The sequence below is a fragment of the Desmodus rotundus genome, chromosome 4 (assembly GCF_022682495.2).
Source record: "Desmodus rotundus isolate HL8 chromosome 4, HLdesRot8A.1, whole genome shotgun sequence".
Classification (NCBI taxonomy): domain Eukaryota; kingdom Metazoa; phylum Chordata; class Mammalia; order Chiroptera; family Phyllostomidae; genus Desmodus; species Desmodus rotundus.
The window spans coordinates 62,816,643-62,842,363 of record NC_071390.1 but is presented as its reverse complement, the minus strand read 5'-3'; positions in this window follow the sequence as shown (position 1 = coordinate 62,842,363).

Genomic DNA, 25,721 nt, shown 5'->3' with positions numbered 1-25,721 from the left:
CTCCTCCAATGCACCCACCAGCAGCCACAGTCTCAGCTGCAGAGCCCCGGGACCTTCCTGTAGGCCTACAAAATTTCCTTACCATCCATTTTTAAGTGTTCTCTGCAACCTTGTCTTCCAAATTTCATATCAGCTGGGACTCTGTTGGCTGTTCACTCTGTTCTTTGGATGATCAGCTAGATGTCCCAGTTGGGTGCATGAGCAAGTGGGTTCAGCTTCCACCTACCTCACTGCCATCTTCCTGACCTCTTGGTTCACATATTTCTTTACAGAGATTTTCTTTTTTATTCATTTTTTATTAAGCATGTTTATAATTGCCAGTTAAGGAATTTTTATTATTGCCACTTTAAAATTTTTTTCAGGTAATTCAAATGCATCTATCATCTTCTGTTCTTATCATTGATTATCTTCTTGCATTCAGTTTGACGTCTTCTTGGTTCTTGGTATGAGTGATATTTCATTAAACTTAGACATTTTTATTTATCTTTTTGAGACTCCTGTTACATTATCCTATTGTCGTCCTAGCTGTCAAGGGAAAAGAAGGTAAATGTTCAGGTTCCTCACTGGCTTCAGAGGCAAAGATTCTTCTCCTTATTGGTGGCCTGGCTCCTCAGATGATATTAATTGACAATGCAATGAGGGTGGTATCAGTGAGTGTCCCAATGCTCTACTGGGTCTCCTCTGACAGTACCTTAGTGAATTGGGATAGGGATGCCTTATTACAGAAATGAGTTGCCATGGTTATGTTTGTACATTCAGGAACCCAATGTGGACATCATGGGGAACCCATTTAAAGGTTAGAGGAGAAGAAGGTCCCATCACTACTTAGTTTTGTCTGCTACTGCCTTAAAGGAGGGTTGTGGTGCCTCATTATGAATAGCATATCATGGGTGGAAGTCTAGGTTCCCCACCTGGCTTTTGTTAGTGTGATTAACAAAGCAGCTACAATTTTTCTGGGTGTTTGATTGGAAAAGAATTGTTATTGCCTAAAAGTTTTTTCTTGTTGGGCTGATCTTTCTTGGTCCATTAGATAGAACAGGCTTTTGTTGTGACTTATTTTATCTGCACTTGGCACTTACTTCTTCAGCAACTAACATATATGAAGCCAGAGATAAAAAAAAATTATATTGTGTCATTTTCCAGATCCTGAAGTCTCTAGCCAGCCTTCTTTCTCACAACCTTTAAGAATCTTCTTATGTTTGTTTTATATATAATATCCACATTTTTCAGTTGTACATGGTGGGAGGAATAAAGAAAAGTATGTCTACTCCATAATCCAGAATCTGAAGTCCTAAAAAGGCCATTACAATAAAATTTATACAATTTATTGGGAAACCCACTCCACTTTGCTTAGCGAGAAACAGATGTACATGCTGTAGCTACTGATAGATTTACAGCAACTCCCCAGTATGGATGTAGCCTCTAAGAATAATTTGTTTTCCAGAGACTACCTGCTCTACTGAGAAGGTTGGGCTGTTTTATTTCAGCTTTTTTAAAGGGGTAAAGCTGAGTATTGGTTCTTTTCAAAAATATTTGGAGCAGTAATCATCAAACCCAAGTTCTAACCATTAGTCTTCCTGGGTTGTGTTCTGATGTGTTCACTCAATAAAACTTGTATGAACTCAGTAGAGTTTATACATAGGCTATGATAGTTCTCCCACTGATTCATTTATACACACTACTGAGCAACCCTTCCTCATCCAGAATTGCACACAGCTTTTTTCTTGGTTTAATTTCTTTAAAAGTGTAATATGAAGCATTTTTTACCTTAACTCCTTCATGAATCTCATACCTTTAAACTTGACATTTTCACAGGAAACTGGTCCCAATACCAAGTTATGAGGTTACAAGAACTTTGCTGTCTCATTAGGAGGCTCCTTTCTCCTTTGCTTCTGTGTTTGCCTATGACATATTAAACTCCAAAGAAGTATAAATATTCCACACTTACATACATATTAACTTGGGTAACCATGGAATATAAATAGCACCAAAATGGGTGACTAATTCTAGTGAGCCAGTACATAGAAAGCCAGGTAGGAAACAGAGTGGGTGAATGTGAAGGCAGGTGGTTTAAAGATAAAAGAAGTTTTAGGTGGTGTGGAGAATTTTAGAAAGGAAAATCAATGTACAGAGGGATTGGTACCATGTGTTTTAGAGGTCATTTTAGTTTAAACCAATACATTTTCACTATTTGACTTTTCATCTTGACTTGAGCATAGACAATATTTAGAAAGGTGAATTTCAGGGGAATGTGATTTAATTGTCCATCAGATTAGGCCAGTCTCCAAAATGTCATTTGCTGTTGTATCCTGCTAACTGGACCCAGTTTCACACTCGGAAGGCTTTAATACCAGGTCACAGGATGATTGGCACCTCCCAAAATCTGAAGTGGCTCAAAGGGGATTTTCTTCTTGACCCATGAATTTCGTCATTTAACCTGCCTCTCTATCCTCAAGTACAGATACTACGTGGGGTATTTATTTACCTTTCTGCTTCTTCTAGCCTCAACCTCAGTGAAAATCAAACAGATAAACAAATAATGGTTTGAGCTGAATTTCAACAGCATTTCCAGATAAATCTTTCAGAGTTTATTTGAATAGTGGCTATGTTTATAATATAGCCTCTTTTTTCCCCTTCTATTTAGTTTCTAATAACCCTAGTTTTAAGTAATGGTCTAGGAACTTAACACCACCCATGTTCTTCACATAGAAATCACAGCCACAAGAGCCCTCATCCTTCTGTTCTTCCTGCCTTGTAATAAGCTAAGAATGGGAAGTAAATGTAATCTTCATACTCCTTCATGCTGTGTTACATCAGCTGAAAATGACATCTAGGAAAAGATTGTCTTCTGATCACAATAAATGTGTTACAGAAGGAAGATAAAGCTACAGTATTATGTATTGTCAATGAAATAAATACATATCTCTCTATATCTATCTATCTATCTATCTATCTATCTATCTATCTATCTATCATCTATCAACCTTTCTTCTACAATTATTAGCTTTCATGTTAATTTTTCTCTTTCATTAGCTTTCTTGAAAAAGTCAAAATATACCAAAATGTTCAAGCAATTTTGCTAGGAGCCAATGTCCTGAAAATATTGATTGTCATCATCACCACATATTACCCAGGCATTGAAGTAGCAAATTTGACTTTGGGCATTTGCAAAAATACTTTAAGGTGTGACCCCTTCTATCAGATATCTTAGAGTCCAAGAATTACAGTGCTGGTATTATAATAAAATAGAATAAATGGAAATCTGTTACAAATAAATAAAAGGAGGAGATAGGCAAATATAGATAAAGATAACTTAGAATACATTCAAGTAACAGATATATAGTCAGTAGAATCAAGAAAATCTTGCAGAGTATGCAAAGTAAAAGACCATATTAATAAGTAGAGAAGTCTTTAGCTGAATTGGTAGATATAAAAACCAGGGTAAGTGTTAATGCTTATCTTGCCCAGGTTAGCATGAATTCATGGAGGAGTTATTATTCCAGGATTTTCTTGAAAGCATTAGTATGCTTTCTTGAAAGCAATAGTATGGAGGGCATGTCCAGGATAAGTTGCCAAGTAAAAGAAGCATTTAATAAATTTATGTATGTGCTTTTGAAGGGTTTGGATGAATTGTGGTTTATGAGATAAAGGGAATTAAATGAATATCTGACTGGGAATCATAAGTGTACAAGATTCAGTAGATATTGAGACAATATGGTTAAAAATTGGGGGAATAAAAGGTTTACTTTATCTTATAAGAAGCTTCTGAGACTAGCTGATATCATTCAGAGTCTCCAAGTTCAAATATTTCAGAGCCTATCATTCATGAAATGAAGGCATAGAAAGCTGAATCTCTGGTTTATTTTTCACTTATTCATGACCTGACAATCCCAGCTGGACTTGTTTTGAAGACCAAGTTGAGGGTCTGGGGCTCTCAAAACCCAGGGAGTAAGTGTTGGAGTATTTTTCAAGTCATTTACAGTCATTTGAGAACCCTTTAGAAGCACAAAGGTGAAGACAAAAGACTTGGAGTCCATGGTTTAGATGCTAATCTCATCTCTGTTGGTTACCACATATGTGTCCTTGGGCAAATCGTTCCATACATGAGTCTCTGTAACCTAACCTAGAAAATGTGGAGTTTGATCTAGATTCACATTTCCTAAACAGTCTTCCAAATACTCTTCAGTAGCTTGTGGTACATTACATTTGAAGATGGCCACAATAATTCCTTTTTCATTCCATTTACCCCTTTGCAGTGTGACTGTTTTTCCATCAACAGTGCACATTAGTTTATAACACCCTGGAATCTAGCTTGGCCTTGTGACCTGCTTGGTTTCATATTATACAGCAAAAATGATGTTTGAATTTCAAGTATAAGCCCTTAGTAGCCTTGAATTTTCTGTTGTTCATCTTATTGAAACATTGCCCTGAGACATTTTGCAAGGATGCCTTTAGGAGAATGAGAAACCGTGTGGAGGAGAAATTAGGTGATAGAACCAACCACCCAATCATCTTTCACTTTCCAGGACAAGAAATCCACAAGTTGTGAAAAATAATTCATCATTGTTGTTTTAAGCCACAAAATTTGGGGATGAGTCATTATGCAGCAATAGATAACACAAATGGATTTCAATAAATGTGACTTTATTGTCAAATAAGTTTTGGTGAAGATCAGCTGAGCAATGAAACTAGATTTCTCAAATTGTGGAATATGAAAGCTTTTAATATGCTAACATTGATTTAAAACTCCAAAATATGAGAGATTTGTATGTTAGACTTACATAATTACAGAATATTGTTTTTGCTAAAAAAAACGTTTAATCACTTGTGGGTCACAGTTTGAGAAATGCTGATGTAGTTGAATCCCAAAGGTCCTGCCAGTTCTCGCATTCTAAAAACCTGCAAATAGAGCAAGGTGTGTTTTGGTCACTATTTCTTCTTGATTACCTTGATGAAAAGGAAACTCATTCCATAGTTGGTTGCTATCAAATTTCATTATTCACTTCCACCAAAACTGTTTTTTAATCAACTAAAAGAAGATGGCAGTATTGAAATTATTAATGAGCAATTAAATAGAGATTAAAGAGCTACTAACCTGCAGCTTGGTGGTGGAGACTTGGCAGTCAGATGGCATGAGAGCTTGATGGATGTAGACCCATGAGAGGCTGTCACAATGATGAAATGAGCAAAGAGCGGGCTAATAGATTTATTTCATTTTGGCAGACTGTAATAGGATATGGAATTATCTTGCTGATCTAAGGATCTATAGTAAGCTCTTCATAAAAAGAATGTGATTAGAACAAGAACTTCACCCTATACACTGCTAACTCTCACAGACTAGTAACATGACATGGTTAAAGTTTGTTCATGTGGTGCTTATATGCAAATATGTGTGAGGGTAGGTATGGGTGAGTCATTTGGAAGAACTGTTTTTCTTATTGATTAAATGTGGCCTCCCTATGTGCATTTATGTATATCAGAGTGTTTCTGACTTAGTCAATGTATGTTTGTGTGGATGTCTGTTATATGCATTTTCTTCCTGTATTCATGTGAGTGTGTGTCTAGAGGCAAACATTCATGCACATGCGCAAGGCTGGAACAGCCATGGTTTCTGTACATCTGGAGGATATAACACAAGGTGGCAGGAATGAACCATAGCCAGAGGGAAGGCAAGGGGCTATTATGGCATAGCAGTTTCATGAGTTCAGTGTACTACTTAAGTGGATCCACTCAAGGGAAACTCTGCCTTTGTCTGGGGGTGAGTGAACTGGTTCCTTGTCTTGGTGAGTTCATCCTCCATTGTGTTGAGGAAGATCATGGAGACAACAAAGGGAAATGAATTGGTAAGGAAATTAAAGCTTGGGAATCATATCAGCAAATTCAATTAACTCTGGCTAAGACCTGCCCAATGTTTCATTTTAAATAAAAGTTGAGAACTATAATATATAAAGCTTCTTAAAAGCTTAAATTGGAATAAAAAATTCCTCAGTTTTCCCCCTAATAATTAAGATTTGCCCCAAGCAATCTATTACTGTTTTGGTTTTTTTTTAATAAATCAATCCAATCCAAACTCATTTGGATATCTGTCATTCAGTAGTTTGTTTCTCTTTTTAAAAATAAATATCCATTTTTATCATTTTTTTTATTACAGTTGTCCCTGTTTTTACCCCATTATTCTCTCCTGTCTTACTCACCCTCACCACCCACCTTCAATCCTCCCCTCCACTGTTGGCTTTGTCCATGGGTCCTTTATACATGTTCCTTGATGAACCTTCTCCTTCTATCCCCTGTTCTCCCCCTCCCCCAACCCCTCTGTGTACTGTCAGTTTGTTCTTTATTTCCATGTCCCTGGTTCTATTTTGCTCCTTTGTTTTGTTGATTAGGTTCCACTTATAGGTGAGATCATAGGGTATTTGTCTTTTACCACCTGGCTTATTTCACTTACCATAAGGTTCTCCATCCCATCCATGCTGTCATGAAGAGTAGGAGTTCCTTCTTTCTTTCTGCTGCATAGAATTCCACTGTGTAAATATACGATAGTTTCATGATCCACTCATTTACTGATGGGCACTTAGGCTATTTCCAGCACTTGGCTATTGTAAATTATGCTGCTATGAACATTGGGGTGCATAAGTTCTTTTGAATTGGTGATTCAGGATTCTTAGAGTATAATCCCAGCAGTGGAATTGCCAGTTCCATTTTTAGTTTTTTGAGGAAATGCCATACTGTTTTTTACAGTGGCTGTACCAATCTGGATTCCCACTAACAGTGCACTAGGGTTCCTTTTTCTCTACAACCTCACCAGCACTTTGTTGATTTGTTAATGATGGCCATTCTGACCAGTGTGAAGTAATATCTCATTGTGGTTTTAATTTGCATCTCTCTGATGGCTAGTCATGCTGAACACCCTTTCATATGCCTCCCAATCCTCAGTATGTCTTTCTTAGAGAAGTGTCTGTTCAAGTCCTTTGCCCATTTTTTAATTGGATTGTGTGTCTTCCTGGAGTGGAGTCATCTGAGTTCTTTTTATACTTTGGAGATCAAACCCTTGTCTGAGGTATTATTTGCAAATATATTTTCCCCTATGGTTGGTTCCCTTTTCATTTTGCTGATGTTTTCTTTAACCATGAAGAAGCTTTTTAATTTGATGTAGTCCCAGTTCTTTATTCTTTCCTTTACGTCCCTTGCTCTAGAGGACATATTGGTGAAAATATTGCTGTGTGGAATATCTAAAATTTTTCTGCCTGTGTTCTCCTCTAGGACTTTTATGGTGTCACGACTTACATTTAAACCATACACAAAAATGAACTCATTCAGTAGTTTCTAAACTCTGGAATTTGCAGTGTGATATGGAGTTCCTTGCTCTTAAGTAGATTTTGCTGCTTTTATTGAGTAGTGTCAAACACTTCATTCACATTTTACATGCACTGTTTTATTTAATTTTTAAATCAGCTGAACTAGGTTGCATTATTATGCCCATTGCACAGAGGAAGAAAGTGAAGTATGGGGAAATTTATAACCTAGGCCATGGTCACACATCTGTGCAGATTTCAGACTTACAGCTACAGAGAATTGACCAGAAAACCAATACCTTCAATAACTGCACTATACTGGTTCTCTTGAGAGGAGAAATTCCCAGGCTTGTTCCCCATATATATGTCTGCTTGGGGTCAGAATGTGTTCCTGGAAGGACTTTAGTTTGGTTCCCTGGGGCTCTTGAAACATCTTATGACTTTACCATTATCATTCTTGCTTCTCAAGAGTGTTTTTGAAAAAGCTCTGGACACCCAATAAACATACACCTGGAGCTAGTCTCCTTGGCCTGAATGGTTCCCTAAACTCTACTTCAGGCCTAACTAACAGACAAAGAGGAGAGCCCTTGCTACAAGAGCAATGTTGAGAGAGGTCTGAGAAAGAAAAGCTGGGAGCAGATCACTGGGCTCTATGACCCCAAGTAATGGTGTGTTGTGTCCTCTGATAGCTAGGTCAGTCATGTTAATTAATCACAATGGGTCCATTTTAACTAAAAATATCCAAGAAGCTTCTTCTTTCTGGGTCAATAATGTACATGACTTCTCATGGGGTGAAATCAGCTGCTATGATCTGAGAAACTTAGAACAGATAATACTGGGTTTGAGTTTGTCAATTAGGCAGATACTAAGTAGGCTAGGAAGGCTCCAGGAGCATCATGGAGTTATAAATATTTCACTTCTGCAGAAAGTTTGGAATTAGGTCTTGAAAGTATTCTTCCTTTTGATTATAAAAAGTTATGAACCCAAGCCTTTGGTCCTGAGTTCCTAGGGTTCTCTTGTAAGAAACTCACTTGTATCTTCACTAATAGATAAAGCAAATTATTGGGTTACATTTCAAGAGAGAAAAAAGAAAGTGTCAATGTGTACCATGCAAATTACTGTCATAGCATCTCCACACACATTACCTTGTTGGATGTTCTTAACAGCCCAAGGTGGTAGATATGATCATCTCTATTTTACAGTTGAATCTTTTAGATGTTAAGAAAACCTCCCTATCCCTTATAGTTGGTAAGAGTCAAAACCTGACACAAAAATCAACATTTTCTTTTGTTTTGTTTTCTACTCTAGACCTGATCTTGGCCATAATGTTATTGTTCAAATAATTGTTTAAAGAGGAGATTTCTCCCCAACACATATATGCCTACTACCTCACTACCAAGGAGGAACTTTAAAATATGCACCTAAGGAATACAGAGTTACTCAAACCCCTACCCAATAGGGTAGGAATTTTTGTGAGAAAAGTAAAAAGATTCCAAACAGACCCAGACTGCAGAAAATTATTCTTTTTTTGTGGGCACCAAAGGTGGGGGTGTTGTCTTTGGCATCCAGTAAGTTAGACAGGACCCATGACTGCCTTCTTCCCTTATCTTGGTATAGCTAATGGGGAGCCAGGAAGGAGCTTTACAGAAAGAATTTGTATGCAGCAAGCCTCTGAAATATACCTTCATGAAACATGCCTTCAGAAAGGACTCAGAGAACAGCTACTCTGTTTAGTCCACATGAGGCACAACCAAGTCATGAGAGTGGGATCCATATGGGCCTTTGGAACTAGAGCTCCTACTGGTAATCAAGTCTCTGGCATTCCCCTATACAGACTTGTACATCTTTTCCTCACATGGCGGGAAGTGTCACAACAGGAATCCAGTATTCAGACATCTAGATTTGTAATCCTGCTTTACACAGGAGGAAATTGAAGGTTCTGAGAGATAAGTAACATGAAATCAGTAAGTAATTACATCAGGAAGCACCAGGTCTGTCTGAATCTAAAGTCTATTATCTTTCTTGCCACCCCTTTGGCTTTAGTCCAGGAGCTTGAGAAGGGCTTCACAGTAGGTTATCATTACAACACTAAGACATGAACTGAATCATTCTGTTCAAGCCTGACACTGGCTTGCATTGCAGGATATAAAATTAAGTATTGTGGATGCCCTCCAGAAGCTCCTGATCTAGTGGGAAAGACTCACTAGAATAAAAGCCAACCATGAGAAGAGGTATAATAAGGCCTTATGACAGAGATTTATGAGCATGAAAGCATTGTTTATATTTTCCTGGGAGGCATAAAAGAAAGTTTTACCATAAAAACTGGTCTCTAAAGGAAAGGTAATTTTGAAAAATGGCAGTATGTATGACCTTTCAAGCAGGGAGAACAATATGAACAAAAACAAGGGGCTGGATCACAGGTATGCAAGTATTTTAGGGTCACTGCAGCAGAGGAAAAAGACAGAGATTGGAGAGGAGCTGAGCTAAAAATAGCTTTGAATTTGAAAGCAGTATTTGCTAATAATAAAGAGGCTTACATTGCAAGTAGTCTTGGAGTACATTCTTTACTTAAGGCTATATTATTTGCATAACAGAGAGTCCTAGAAGTTCCCTGAAAGAAAAAAAAGGAGGTTTAGGAATCTTCATTGGTGTCCATGTAGAGGGTGAACAGAGTAGATTGAGGAGTAAAGGCAGGAGTGTTCATTTATATAACAGTGAGAATGATGGGTCTATTCCTCATTGCCTTATTCTGATCTTTGTGTCTGCCTGCAACTATGTAAGGCACAGACCTAAAGCCCTAGTGCTTTTTACCAGCAATGGTCCATAGCTGGGAGGTGGTGCTTTTGCTAAGCACCCAGATCAAAGTTTTAAGGCAGGATTGTTGGAAAATGTGTCAGAGTTTAAAATATCTATTTGCACAAAGAAATTTCTATGACTCCTAATTTATAGTGAGGATCCCACAGAGGGCCCCAAAGGCAGCGACTCTAGCGTAGCAGAAGGGAATGATTCTTCCCTCCCTCAGAATCCTAAAGAGAGAATCCTGAGAAAATGGATTCATATTGCAGAAAGAGAATCCAATCATTAGGGCAGTGGCCAACCAGGGGCATAACCTACAAGGAGAAACTGCCTGAGTTCTCAGTGTTCAGGTACAGCTGCTTACAGTCTACAATATGTTCCAATGCCAGGATGAGAAATTCAAGCTGAGTTTCAGATCTAACTTGTTATAATATATTGTAGGAAGGCTGTTTTCTGTCAGAGACTCTTTACCATTAGTGAGTGGGCCAGGAATGAGTCTTCAGTGGACTGCAACACACAAACAGACATCCTTCAGATCAGACACAGAGGTGTGTCCAAGCCTGATTTATGCCCAGATATTGGTTGATCCTGCACCCCTGTCATGACCATTTGCCCAAGTATATGTGCTTTCACCTCCCATCCCTCTAACTCACATGAAGGGCAGGTCTGCGTTGATTTGCCCCTGATAGAAGCAGATTTACTGGAACCATGTCACTGTACCTTTCTGCCTCCATACTCCAGGGATCCTGATATTTTGCGCATACCTTTCTTGCAACACCAATCCATGTTACCCTAATGTTTGCTAAGATTTTTAAAGGGTGTGTTTGGGACTATAATCTTTCCCACTGGTTCTTGGTGTACCTTAGGCTTTCAGCCTACTCTTGGACCTATTATACCTTGCAGAGCCCCACGAAAAAGTCAAAGTCATTTGGAGGCAGTGTGACCTTGGGTAAGTTAACAAACTGCTCTCTGCCTCAGTTTCTTTATCTGTGGAGTGAGTAAATTATAATCCCTTCAGAGCACTGTTGGGAGAATTAAATAATATCAAGTCTATGAAACTGTTGAACAGGATGGCTGACAATAACACTGGGTATCCTCAAACAATGAGAGATAGAATGGAAAATGGCACTTCTGGAGAGGGGATCAGAATGTATGGGTGAGCCCTGACCAGAGTGGCTCAATTGGTTGGGCATTGTCCAGCAAAACAGAAGGTCACCTGTTTGATTCCTGGTCAAGGCACATGCCTGGGTTTCAGGTTTGGTCCCTTGTCAAGGCACATACAAGAAGCAACTAATCCATGTCTTTCTCTCATATCAAGGTTTCTCTCCCTCTCTTTCTCCCTTTCTATCTCTCTCTCTAAAAATGAATAAATAATATCTTTTTAAAAATGTATGGGTGAGAGTAGAAAATATAAGGGCATTTTTTTTCTTTTGAGCATTGAGATCCCTGCAAAATATTTGGTTTCAAGACTTGGGATAGTGACCCACTTTAGAGACTGTTGTCCTAGGTGATCCATGCCAGCTCAGCAATTCACTCAACTCTGGCTGGAGGGTGATGTTCTCTTTTCCAATAGTCTTTTACCCTTCTCCATTTCACCAATTTCTGGATTGAAAAATTGCTAAAGGTAAGGATAGGAGATATACTCCCAAACATAGGTATTTTAATAGTTTAGGCTGTACCTGGTGCCCCTTCTATCTGCTTCCACAAAACCTGTACTTGCTTCATCATAAGACTTGTTTTGTGGCAATATACTCTTATGACCTACATCCCGCAAGACTACAAACTCCATGTGGGCAGAGGGCATGTCATTTTCCCTGTTGCACCACCTGGGAAAAAGCCTTGAACTAGTAGGGACTTAATAAACCCTTGCAGAAATGAATGCATGACTCAGTTAATGCAAAAGGTCCGATAGAGTCCACAGGCCAGAGACTAAAGTGTCTAATATCTTTCCTCCAACTTTCCAGCTTAGGAGTTAGAGCAGACATGTTTTCACAGACTTTCTGCACAAGAAAATTCTGAGGCCTTATTCTTGACCTTTCCTGGTACCTGGAGAGACTCACTGGTTTTACCCAAATAATCAGCTCTAGTTCTGATAACATTCCTTTACGCAATGAAGGTGTGAGCAAGGTATCTTAACCTCCACCTCATTTCTGTGAAAGGCATCTAAGAGCACCCTTGTGCCTGGTCTCACAGCCCATGTGTAGAAAGATGTTCTGAAACCCGGTAGGCAGATAAAGGTAGAAACAGATAACAAGTGGGACTAAGACAAAAGTACACATTATATTATTCTCCATCTTCCTGAATTAATTTTTAATAGGCAAACAATGAACATTTTAGCTTCCTTCCTAAAATATTTTGACTAGCAATTACTTGAGTGAGAAGGTTTTAACCAGGTTGTCTCCAAAATAGTGAGTAATGAAAACAAAGTGAAGCACATTAATTTTGAAGAAAATTAAATTATTATACCAGTGATATAAAGCAATTTGGGAAAATATTAAGGTGTGAGAAAGAAAGAGAAAATAGTTACCTAAACTTATTCTATTGGGATCCTACCTTACCATCTAGGATTTGGCCCCATTTAACAATCTTGGGTCTTAGATTGTATCCTGTGGAATAAACATGATTTTATCAACATCTTCACACAGCAAACACAAGCAGCCTCAAAGCTAAAGGGCTCTGATTAGACTGGGTCTCAACCCTACTTCCTCCCTCACCCAGCTGATCTGCACTGAACTTCTTCATTCCAAAATGTCTTCGAGTCCATCAACAGTCTCTGTTTCTCCTCCCATGTTCATTTCCATCCTTTCCTTTTGCTTCAGTGCACAAAACAAACCAAGCCTGTAGCTTAGAGAATCTTCAGGCCCTTCTGGGTTCTGCCTACTGGGGAGGACATTGATTTTGGTGTTCATGTTTCCTCTCCTTAAGCTGGAAGGGTCATGCTTATGGTCCATGTGGCTCAGTGCATTCCAAGGTCTTCTGAAGCAAAGCAGGACATTGTTCTTTAAAGTTCTTTTGTTCTATATTTGAAGGTTTCAGCTAATGTATCTTCATAGATGCAAAGATGCTAACCTTAAAATTATGGTTTTGTCCCCACCTTGTTATGAGAGTCAAAATATTCAAATGCAAACTCTTAAAGCAATATATGTGATAACACTATACAATTGTGAACTTGCCTTGCCCACAAAAAAAATGAATGTGTTTCCATGCACTCTCTGGGAAGCTGGCACCCTCATGTGGCAATCTCAGGCCAGCATGCTGAAAAACAAATATGTGACCAAATCACCCACATACTAGTTCCACAACCAATTAACCATCAAAAATGAGAGTGAGCACATTCTAGACGAGCCAAATCCTCTGCCTGTACACCAGCTGATCAAGGTACCTAAATAAACCCAGCTGACATTGAAGCGAGCTCAGCCCAGATCAACAGGACTGTTCATTAACAGCTCTGTGCTGAATAAACACATTGTTTTAACTTACTAAGTGCTGAGGTAGTTTGTTATGCAGCTACAGATAACCTATATACTAAAATCTACAGGTATCTCATTTCTTCCCTTGCATCTTTGTCTCAGTTATTCAGAGAATTTATGGGTGTGTTAATTCCAATCTGGTAGAGTCTGGGAAAGTGCTTCACCAAGTTCAAACAGAATGGCTTTACAGCACAGATGGTACTGTAACACAGATTTTTTGGGTTTGTTTTTGTTTTTTTTTGTCACTTTGCCTCTAATTTCTTGAGGTTGTCAAGAAGACCACACAGTCTCCTCAATTTTCCAGATAAATGTGATCCTTTCTAATTTTTTTATTTGCAATTTTAATTTCAGAAAATGTGGTAGTCAGGCTAGACAGTAATAATAAGAAAGGCTTCTTGGAGGATGTGGAAAATAGCTAAGTTCTGAAAGTGGGTAAGGCTTAGTTAGATATTAAGAGGAATTTCCTGTCCAGGGAAGGGAGAATCAGGAAAGAAAAAGTATTGATTGATTCATCCAAATTATGATTGAGTAGATACTCAAGGTCAAGTCCTATTCTAGAAAATGTAGATAAATCAATGAACAAAACAGACACATTTTCTGCTGTGATGGGCAGATTAGGTAATGAGTGAATAAGTAAAATATTAGCAGATGGTAATAAGAGCTAGAGAAAAATAAAAATAGGAATTTCTAGAAGTTAGAGAGTGAATAACATTTTTTAAAAATATATTTATTGGTTGATTCCAGAAGGAGAGGGAAAGAGAGAGAGAGAGAGAGAGAGAGAGAGAGAGAGAGAGAGAGAGGAGAGAGAGAACATCCATGTGAGAGAAACATCAGTTGGTTGCCCCCCAGTATACTCACAGATTGGGGACTAAACCTGCAACCTAGGCATGTGCCCTGAATAGGAATTGAACCTGCAACCCTTCAGTCCACAGGATGATGCTCCAACAAACTGAGCCACACTGGCCAAGGCATGAGTTACAATTCTTAAGAGTGGTGAGAGAAGACCTCATGAAGATGACATTGGATCTGTGTCCTAAAGTAAACGAGACTGTATATTTTGTAGATGATAGGGAAATAGCTTCCCAGACAGAAGGAAGCAGCAAGTGCACAGGTCCCAAGGAATCAACATGTCTAGGTTTTTCAGGGAAAAACAAGGAAGTGAGTATAGCTGAAAAAGGTTGATCGAGGTAGGGGGTGGAAGGCATTAAGAAAATGAGATCAGAGAGAACGTGGGAGAGGGGCTTTGAGCAAAGGATGGCATAATATGACCTAGCTTTCAGAAGAATCACACTGCCTGCTGTGTTGGGCATAGACTGCTAGGGAACAATGGTGGAAGCAGATAACCCTATTAAGAGACCATTAGCATAACCTAAAAGAGAAGAGATGGTGGCCTATGCTATAATGGTAGCTTTGGGGGTAATATGGAATATAGCAGTTGGAACACTGTTATATTTTGAACATAATAATGAAAAAATTTGCCGATGAATTGGATGTGCTCTGTGACATAAAGAGAAGAGTAAGAATAAATCTCTTGTTTCTCAATTTGCCACTTATAAGGAGGCAATCAGTTTTAGGTGAGAAAGTAAGTACTTTGGTTTGGGACAGGAAAACATAACTGTTATGATGCAGTCTGGATATCATAATTTGGTCAATTTGCCTGGAATACAATTTGCATGTATTATAGACGAGTTGTAAGTTGAGGGAATTTGAGTCAAAATAAAGGAAGTTTCTTTAATATCTTAAATAACAGAGTTAAGAATTAGAACACTTTTCTGACTGTAGGGATGGAGTCATAGAGGACCAAAAAATTTCTGAGAAACCAGTTATCCACTAGTCTCACACAGAGTATAGTTGTGAAGGGAGCAGATTATAAAAATCAGAGGATACTCACTCATAGCTTACAGAATCCAGGTAGGGAATATAAATGAGTAAAATAGGATATAAGAAAAGCAAAAGCACAATCTCTCTGATAAATGCAATTAACTCCCAGTCTCCATGGTTGGAGGACAGTTTGTACAGTAATGGTGGTTAATATTGTGACCAAAGGAAGTCCATGCCCATTTAAGATGGGAAGTTGATATTTACCTTCTAGAAATTGTGGCTACATAAAAAAGCAGTCCCAGCATTGCCAGATCCTACCAGATATTTTTGTTTTTGTTTTCAACAAAAGCTAGGTTATTAGGATTTTTTATACAAACCCTCTAGATTAGCATAAATTGTCAAAAATTTTATTTAAACACACATACTATTGGAAAAATAAAATGCAACCTGAAGAAGATTAAGTCCATGGGCTGTTAGCTTCAGCCTCTGATACAGATGTTGTTTCAGGGAGATTTGATCCAGTTGTCCAGGCCTGGAGCCAGATTCTCAGGCTCTCAGTGCATCCTGTTTTTCCTTACCTTTTCTTTCCCCTCAGTCACTTTCAAAGGATAAACTGTTGGCCCATTCCTGGGTTACGGTCCTTGTACTACTGACAAGACTTACCTCAGGGTGTGGTGAAATCATTACATCTTTTTTTCTCCCTTCCTATCAGGATTATGCTAAAGTGGGGTTGTCTAATATATTCTCTGCACACCTACTTCATACTGCAAGCCCTTTAGTTTTCTATTGCAAAGCTGTCTCTGCATACCATAGAGTACTCAGCTAGAAGACTGTGGAATCTGAACCCCTTGGAAAAGCCCTCTGCCAATGACAAAAGCAGTTGGTGCATATATACTGTATCTTCACTTCTTGGGTAGGACAACTCTCATGCATGTTCCACCCCATCTCCTAGAGATTCCAGCCAGAATGAGCCCCAGTTGCTCACGGTCGTAACCTACACATTAATACATCCTCTATCAACTTCCATCCCTTCCTTCTCTCATTTCCTCACTCTCTTACTAACATATCCCGGCATAAGTACTTATATTCAAGTCCTCATTCCAGGGTTTCCTGTGAAAAAGCATGGCCAAAGCAGGAGTGTTATTAGGATGAGTAAAGGGGTTTGCCAGCTTCTCTGCTGGGGCTAGATTCTTAAGCATGTGGAGACCCTGTGACAAACAGGCTGATGTTTGTCCTTTCCAGTCCTGGTTTTATTGACAAATGCATAAAACTCTGCTTGAAACAAAATGTTTTTAGCTCTGTCATAAACAAGCTGATCCGCGAACAAAGCACTCCTTCTGCTTCCTCTCTCCTCCCCCTGGCACAATTTGTTCAAGATCCTTCACTGACCTTTTAATTGTATTTCAGTGGAGGACGGAAAAAAAATAAAGGGACTCACATCTGCATTTATACAAGCAAATGACTACAGTTTAGCACCAAGTGTATGATCAAAAAAAGGAACAGGAGACTCCACCGGCTGCCTGGATAAGCCAGTGACCTTTAGAGTCCAGCAAACGCTCAGCTCCCCACAGCCCTGAGCTTTTAAGGAACCTCTTTGGCTAAGCTAATTGGAGGCTACTTGCATCTGTTTGTTGGCTTTAGGAGAAAGACAAAGAAACAGGAAAGAAAAATGGCTTAGACAAGCACTGGGCTCAGCACAGCCCCTGTCCTGACTTCTGGTGGCTCCCCCAGGACTGCATTTCTCCTTCACCCTTGCCTTTCTTATACTATTCCTAGTGCTTCAGTGAGGAATTTTGTCCTAATACTATAGCAGGTGCAGACAAAATAACGCTAAAATGTAAAAATTGTGAGGGCAAAGAATGTGTCGTTTTCTGAAGTATCCTCAGTGCCTGACATAAAATCTGCAAATAGCAGATATTTAAACGACATATGCTGAATCACTAAGAAAATGAATAAATAAATATATCCTAGGGGACACTTATTTTCAATATAAGAAGAAAATATATATTTATAATAGCAAAACAAACTAGCTGTTATAACATTAATCATCTAATAGATTTAAACAAACAACACAGATATGCACACCCCAGTTCCGGGAACAGGAAATACATAGCAACACTCCAGGAACTGAAGAAAGTTTTAGGTAATATATTTTCAGTCTGACAGGGATATTGCTCCTCATTTTTCTTTTTCAGTTCTTTCTCAACAGTTGTAAATAAGTTCCCAACATTTAAGAAGTGTTAAAACTATTTTCCTCTTTGCTAAATCGCTAAGCCATAGTTGCCTCTGATTTGCTGGCTCAGTGAAGCTCAAACCCTCTCTAGCTTGGTATTCTCATCTACAAAAGTAACTATAATAATAACCCCCACCTTAAGAGGTGCTTATGAGGATTAAGTGAATTATTTCAGGAAAAATACAGAGAGCAGTATCTGGCCCTTAGTGAACTCTTAAAACCTGTTAGCTATTATGGTTATCTGACTTCTGAACAATGGTAGAGTGAACAAGATGACATGAACCTTTATCCATTCTAAAACTCCATCATATTATTCTTTACACTTTACAAAAAATGTCATTTCTCAGCAGAGCAGTAGGTGTGACTAAAACTGGTGACAATAACTTTACACATTTCATATCTAGAATTCTCCACTTTAGAGAAAGCAAACTAATAAGCATCCCTTCTTCACTCACTAGCCCACCTCCACTCCACCCAGCATCAACTCAAAGGCTCTTGTTTCAAAAATAAACTATCTAGGAGTAAGACTGAAAGAGGACCCAGCCCTTGCAGCAGCCTCTGGCGCATAACTGGTCCCACTGTGGAGCTGACAGGCAGGAGCAAGTGCTCCTGGGACCTAACTTCACTCCACAAAGCACTGGGAGAAAGCTGCTCTGAACTGCTCTGAGCGCTGTCCTCTCGGACCCTACCCTTAGGTCTCAGAAGTTCCTTAGGTGGCAGCCTCCAAATCTGAGGCTGGAAGTGCTGCCCTCTGGTAAGAGAAAGGGGTGTGAACAGACAGATCAAGTAAAGATGCACAACCCCCAGAACTCCCTAATATCAGTCCTCAAGGATGTGCCTCCATCACCCCTCTGGAACCAGCTGTATTCAAGACCTTGTGAAATCTTCCATTTGTGTTTTCTCTTTTCCTTAGTCACAGAAAGAGAATTACCACTCAGCAAGCCAGCAGACCAACCCAAAACCAAAATTTATAGAGGATACAAACACCAAATCTGGCTTTTGGAACATATAGATGGATGGAAAATAGACAATGAAGAGCTTTGTAACTCTGTAACTAAACTTCTGTGATCTTCTCATTACCTAATAGGCTTTGCTCTCATTGGATTTTGTGAAAAAGTTTCACCAAGAGCCCATACCAATGGATTTAAAACAATCCTGTCTAGTTCATGGTCCATAAAATCTGGACTTTATTGTTATAGCTCTCTGAAAGAGAGAGAGAGAATGACAAAGAGAAAGACAAATAAACAGAGACAGAGAAGCAGAGTTACAGAGACAAAGACAGAAACTCGGTTTAAATGTGTTAGCAAGGAAGCTTGCCAAATTAAACAGAGAATTAGCTACTTAGGAATTCATGCATTTAAAATTTAAATATAAACAAAAATCAGAACAAAACAGATCTTGATTAAAACTAATTCCAGAGGGAAGTCTTGGCATTAGCCTTTAGGAATAATAATTAAGAGGACTTGCAGATGTAGTTGGCCATGATGTGGTTTGGTAAAAAAAGCTTCGATGCACAAATTCTCATCAGTATCTGTGTAGTCATTTTCTACTGCTGCTCAAACGAAGCCACAACTGGGTGGCTTAAACAACATAAATGCATTGTGTCAAAGTTCTGGAGACTAGAAGTCTGAGAACAAAGTGTTGCAGAGGTATTCCTTCTAAGGGTTGTGAAGAAGAATGTGCTTCATGCCTTCCTGAGAGCTACTGGTAGTTGGCTAGTGATCTTTTGTGTTCTTTGGTTTCTGTGGCACAACCCCAATCTCTCCTCCATCTTTACATGCACTCTCTCTATGTGCATGTCTGTCACGTGTCCAAATTTCCTCTTATGATAAGGGCAAGGGCCATACTGGATTAGGACACACCTTAATAACCTCATCTTAACTTGATCATCTGCCACGATCCTATTACCAAATAAGGTCACATTCATAGGTATTGGGGATTAGGACTGTAATGTCTTTTTGTTGGACATAAGGGAACCCATAGTAAGCTGAAGACCTCCATTCCTAGTTTTTAACAAAACCATTTCCTCAGATGAGTAGAGTCTAAAACACACTTAGTTCCTACAGAAACTCATTTAATCAAATATTGCACATTGACTCTATGACTTTTTGTTTGCAGAGTCTTCCAATCTGTATGTCGATTTAAAAACTTACCAAACTTTCTCAGGTATGATCTGTGTTTGTTTCCTCTGGTTGCTATATAAAATAACCACACACTTCGTGGCTTAAAACAATATAAATATATTTTCTTACTGTTCTAGAAACCACATGACTGAAATGGGTTTCGCTGGGCTAAAATCAGGTTATTGACAGGGCCACATTCCCTCTAAAGCCTCTAGGAGAGAATCTCTTTCCTTGGTTTTTACAGCTTTCAGTGGTCCTCTTATTCCCTGGCTACTGACCCATTCCTCTATCTTTAAAGTGCATCACTCCAATCTCTGCTTCCATCATCACATGGCCTTCTTTTCTTCCATGGTAAGGAATTACATATCCACTTCTGCTCCGCCTTTATAAAGACACTTGGGATTACATTTAGGACACATCTAGATAATTTAGAACAATCATGTTAAAATCCTAAATTTAATCACATTTGTGAAGTCATTTATGCCACATAAGATGAAATTCACAGGTTCCAGGAATTAAGACCTGGATATGTTTGGGGGTTATTATTCAGCTCATCACACCACCTCATTTTCACAAAGGAAAAGTTTTCATTCAAAAGAGCACTAGTTTGCTAGATATTTTCTCAAACTTGCAGTTTTCTTCTCGGATATAGGTTCCCTCTGTTTAATGTTTTGTCAAAGAGTCTGATTACAAGCAATTCCCCACAGAGACATCTGAACCATTAGAATATTTGCGACTGTTATCAACCTTCAGTTCTGCAGACACATAAGTTCTTATGTATTACCATTTTTACAGAGTCTGCACTACATGTTTTCTGCAAGATTCTGGGAATGCAACAAAGTCCTCTTGGTCAATTAAATAATTTCAAGTATTATAAATCAAGGGTGTTTATCACCTGTTCTTCTTTTTTTTACATTTTTTTTATTGTTGTTCAAGTACAGTTGTCTCCATTTTCCTCCCACCACAGCCATCCCCACCCTTGATCCTACCCCCCTTTGGTATTTTCCATGTGTCCCTTATACATGTTCCTGAAAACCCCTCCTCTTCCCCCCCCTTTATCCTCTCCTAACTCCCCTCTGGTTACTGTCAGTTTGTTCTTAATTTCACTCTCTCTGGTTATATTTTGCTTGGTTGTTTGTTTTCTTGATTAGGTTCCACTTATAGGTGAGATCATATGGTATATATCACCTGTTCTTTTAAATGTATTCCCTAATAATTTTTAAGCCTGTTTCACATGATCCGAGAGCATATTCCTGACATAATGAACAAAAGGATAAGTTTGCCATAATTGCCACTGGAAAGAAAAGATTACTGTCCAGAAAACATTCTTTCTTACTCTCCCATCCTAAGCTCTGTAGAGAAAGTACTTTTTACATATTGATATTGAACTGAACCATGTAGCCTGTTTTCAGTATAGATATGCATAGAAGTGACAGTGTATCAGTTCTGAGTTCAGCATATTATTTTTTATTTTATTTTTTAATGATTATTTAATTAAAAATTTTTTATTGTTATTCAGTTACAGTTGTCTGCATTTTCTCCCCATCCCTCCACCTCACACCAGCCAAACTCACCTCCTGTTCCACCTCCACCTTCCCCCTTGATTTGGTCCATGTGTCCTTTATAGTAGTTCCTGTAAACCCCTCTCCCAACTATCCCCTCCTGACTCCCCTCTAGCTATTGTTAGATTGTTCTTCACTTCAATGTCTCTGGTTATATTTTCTTTGCTTTCTTCTCTTGTTGATTATGTTCCAGTTAAAGGTGAAATCATATGGTATTTTTGCCTCACCACCTGGCTTATTTCACTTAGCATAATGCTGTCCAGTTCTATCCATGCTGTTGCAAAGGGTATAAGCTCCTTCTTTCTCTCTGCTGCAAAGAATTCCATTGTGTAAATGTACCATAGTTTTTGGATCCACTCATTTGCTGATGGGCACTTAGGTGGCTTCCAGTAATTGGCTATTATAAATTTTGCTTCTATGAACATTGGGGTGCATAGGTTCTTTTGGATTGGTGTTTCAGGGTTCTTAGGGTATAGTCCCATCAGTGGAATTGCTGGGTCAAAGGGCAGTTCCATTTTTAGTTTTCTGAGGAAATTCTGTTTCCATACTGATTTCCACAGTGGCCTCACCAGTCTGCATTCCCACCAACAGTGCATTAGGGTTCTCTTTTCTCCGCATCCTCTCCAACACTTGTTTGTTGATTTCTTTATGTTGGCCACTGTGAACGGTGTGAGGTGGTACCTCATTGTGGTAATAATTTGCATATCTCGGGTGCCTAGTGATGCTGATCATCTTTTCATATGTCTCTGGGACCTCTGTATGTCTTCCTTGGGGAAGTGTCTGTTCAAGACCTTTGCCCACTTTTTAACTGGGTTCTTTGTCTTCCTGGAGTGGAGTCATGTGAGTTCTTTGTATATTTTGGAGATCAGGCCCTTGTCTGAGGTATCATTGGCAAATATGTTTTCCCATACTGTTGGTTCACTTTTTATTTGAATGATGTTTTCTTTAGCCATGCAGAAGCTTTTTATTTTGATGAGGTCCCATTTGTTTATTCTTTCCTTTATGTCGCTTGCTTTAGGGATTGTGTCTGTGAGGTTGTTGCTGCATGGAATGTCTGAGATTTTCCTGCCAATGTTTTGCTCGAGGACTTTTATGGTGTCACAACTTATATTTAAGTCTTTTATCCACCTTGAATTTATTTTTGTGTATGGCATAAGTTGGTGAGCGAGTTTCATTTTTTTGCATGTAGCTGTCCAGATCTCCCAACACCATTTGTTGAAGAGGCTATTTCTGCTCCATTTTATGCTCCTGCCTCCTTTGTCAAATATTGATTGACTGTAAACACTTGGGTTTATTTCTGGGCTCTCTGTCCTGTTCCATTAGTCCATGTGTCTGTTTTTATGCCAGTACCAGGCTGTTTTGATTATCGTGGCCTTGTAATAGAGTTCAAATCAGGTATTGTGATCCCTCCTGCTTTCTTCTTCTTTCTCAAATTTGGTGCAGCTATTCGGGGACATTTATGGTTCCATGTAAATTTCTGAAATGTTTGTACTATCTCTGTGAAATATGTCATTGGCATTTTGATAGGGGTTGCATTGAATCTATAAATTGCTTTGGGTAGTATGGCCATTTTGATGATGTTAATTCTTCCAATCCATGAGCATGGTACATGCTTCCATTTGTTTGTGTCTTCCTTAATTTCTTTCTTCAGTGTTGTGTAGTATTCTATAGCTTTCTGAGTACAGGTCTTTTACCTCCTTGGTTAGGTTTATTCCTAGGTACTTTATTGCTCTTGTTGCTGTATCAAATGGGATTTCTCCCCCGGTTTCTGGTTCTGCTGTTTCATTGTTGGTATACAGGAATGCCTTTGATTTCTGAATATTGACTTTGTATCCAGCTGTTTTGCCAAATTCATGTATTAGGTCTAGTAGTTTTTTGGTGGAGTCTACAGGATTTCCATGTACACTATCATGTCATCTGCAAACAGTGACAGTTTCATTTCCTCCTTTCCAATTTGGATGCTTTTTATTTCTCTTTCTTGTCTGATTGCTGTGGCTAGCACTGCCAATACTATGTTGAATAGGAGTGGTGAGAGAGGGCATCCTTGTCTTGTTCCTGATCTTATTGGGAAAGCTCTAAGTTTTTGTCCATTGAGGATGATGTTGGCTGTAGGTCTCTCATATTTGGCCTTTATTGTGTTGAGGAATGCTCCCTCTATTCCCACTTTGCTGAGTGTTTTTATCAGAAATGGGTGCTGTATCTTATCAAATGCTTTTTCTGCATCTATTAATATGATCATGTGATTTTTGTCTTTGCTGTTGTTTATGTGATGTATTACATTTATTGATTTGCAAATATTGTACCATCCTTGCATCCCTGTGATGAAACCCACTTGGTCATGGTGTATGATCTTTTTAATGTATTGCTGGATGCGGTTTGCCAATATTTTGTTGAGGATTTTAGCATGTATGTTCATCAGTGATATTGGCCTGAAGTTTTCTTTCTTGGTTGTGTCTTCATCTGGTTTTGGGATTAGGATGATGCTGGCTTCATAAAAAGAGTTTGGGCGTCTTCCAACACTTTGGATTTTTTCGAATAGTCTGTGATGGATAGGGGTTAGCTCTTCCTTAAATGCTTTGTAGAATTCTCCTGTAAAACCATCTGGTCAAGGGCTTTTGTGTGTTGGGAGTTTTTTGATGACTGCTTCAATTTTGTCTGCTGTTATTGGTCTGCTCAGGTTTTCTTCTTCTTCTTCATTCAGTTTTGGAAGATTATATTTTTCTAGAAATGTGTCCATTTCACCTAGGTTTTCACATTTCTTGGCACACAGTTCTTTGTAGTAATTTCTTACAATCCTTTTTATTTCTGTGGTATCAGTTGTAATCTCTCTTCTTTCATTTCTATATGTGTTTATTTGGATCCCATCTCGTTTTTTCTTAATGAGCCTGCTTAATGGCTTGTTGATTTTGTTTATCTTTTCAAAGAACTAGCTCCTGAATTCATTGACCCTTAGAATTGTGCTTTTAGTCTCTATGTCATGTAATTCTGCTGTGATCTTGGTTTTTTCCTTCCTTCTACTTGCTCTCGGCTGTCTTTGTTGGTGTTTCTCGAGGTCTTGTAGGCATCGCGATAGGTTGTTTGCTTGAAATGTTTCTATCTTTTTAAGGTAGGCCTGTATTGCTATGAATTTCCCTCTCAGGACTGCCTTTGCTCTGTCCCATAGGTTTTGGGTTGTTGTGAGTTCATTTTCATTTGTTTCCAGAAAGTTTTTTATTTCTTCCCTAATCTTGTTCTTAACCCATTCATTGTTTAATGGCATGCTATTCACTCTCCATGATTTTGAGTGCTTTGGGTTTTTTCCTCTGGGGTTGGTTTCTAATTTCAGTCCCTTCTGGTCAGAGAAAATGCTTGATATGATTTCAATTTTCTGAGTTAAGCATTTTAAATGCTTGTTGTTTCAAGCTACTGACATAGCATTTTAAAGCAATAGTAAACAATCATGGTCACTAATTACTTTTTAATGTTGTAAACTAAGATTAACTTCAAAAAGCAATTGACCCTGATATTTGCTTTTAAATTAATATATGGATAAGAACTAATACATTAAATCCATTCACTTGAACTTCAATTAATTTTCTTTAAATCATGATTATAAAATTTTTATGAGTTATTCTTCAGCTATCAAATAGCAGGATATGAAGTTATGCATACTATATGATCTCAAATATATAAAAAATCATAGAAAAATATAATAATGAATTATTTAGAATAAGGTTTGTTTATTATTTGAATACTCTTTTCACTAAATATAATCCACATGTTTAGATATTTACTACATATTATTCTATATTATATTTATGATGTAGCTAAAATACATAATAATGATTTATGTTTTTGAGGAAAAGAAGTTCACTTAAGAAATTGAACCATGGATCAAATTGAAAAGTTATGATAAAGATTATGATAGGGAGCAGATAGGTATATACCCAAGGTGAATATTAATTTTGCATGGGTAGGTGAGGTTTAAGTTTTTAATTCCTTTATCTGAAATATGCTAATTGGGAACACTGTGTTATTATTTTAAATTAAATGTTTTATTTTTTTTCCTTTTAAACTAAAAGATGATGATATGCAATAACTTTTCAAATAATAGAAAAAAGAGCTTCCCAGATATGGTCATCACTAATTGTACTGTTACTTGGCTTTTATTCTTAAATAATTGATTTTTACCATTTATTATAGTACACCTACAGAAAATAAAAGAGCCGATGTGAGTTTTACCCTTTATTTTAGAAGCACAGAGTGAAAAACTCCCACTTATTTTTATGGAGGAGATCAAGGAACTGAAGTTATCATAGCGTATGTTTTTCAAATTCAGAAAAGAAAAGGGCTATGTTTTCTGAATATCCAAGAGTAGGGGATAATTAAGGGAGAAAAGAGATGAATAATTGTAGATCAACTTTTCAAAATTATGTTGGAAAACA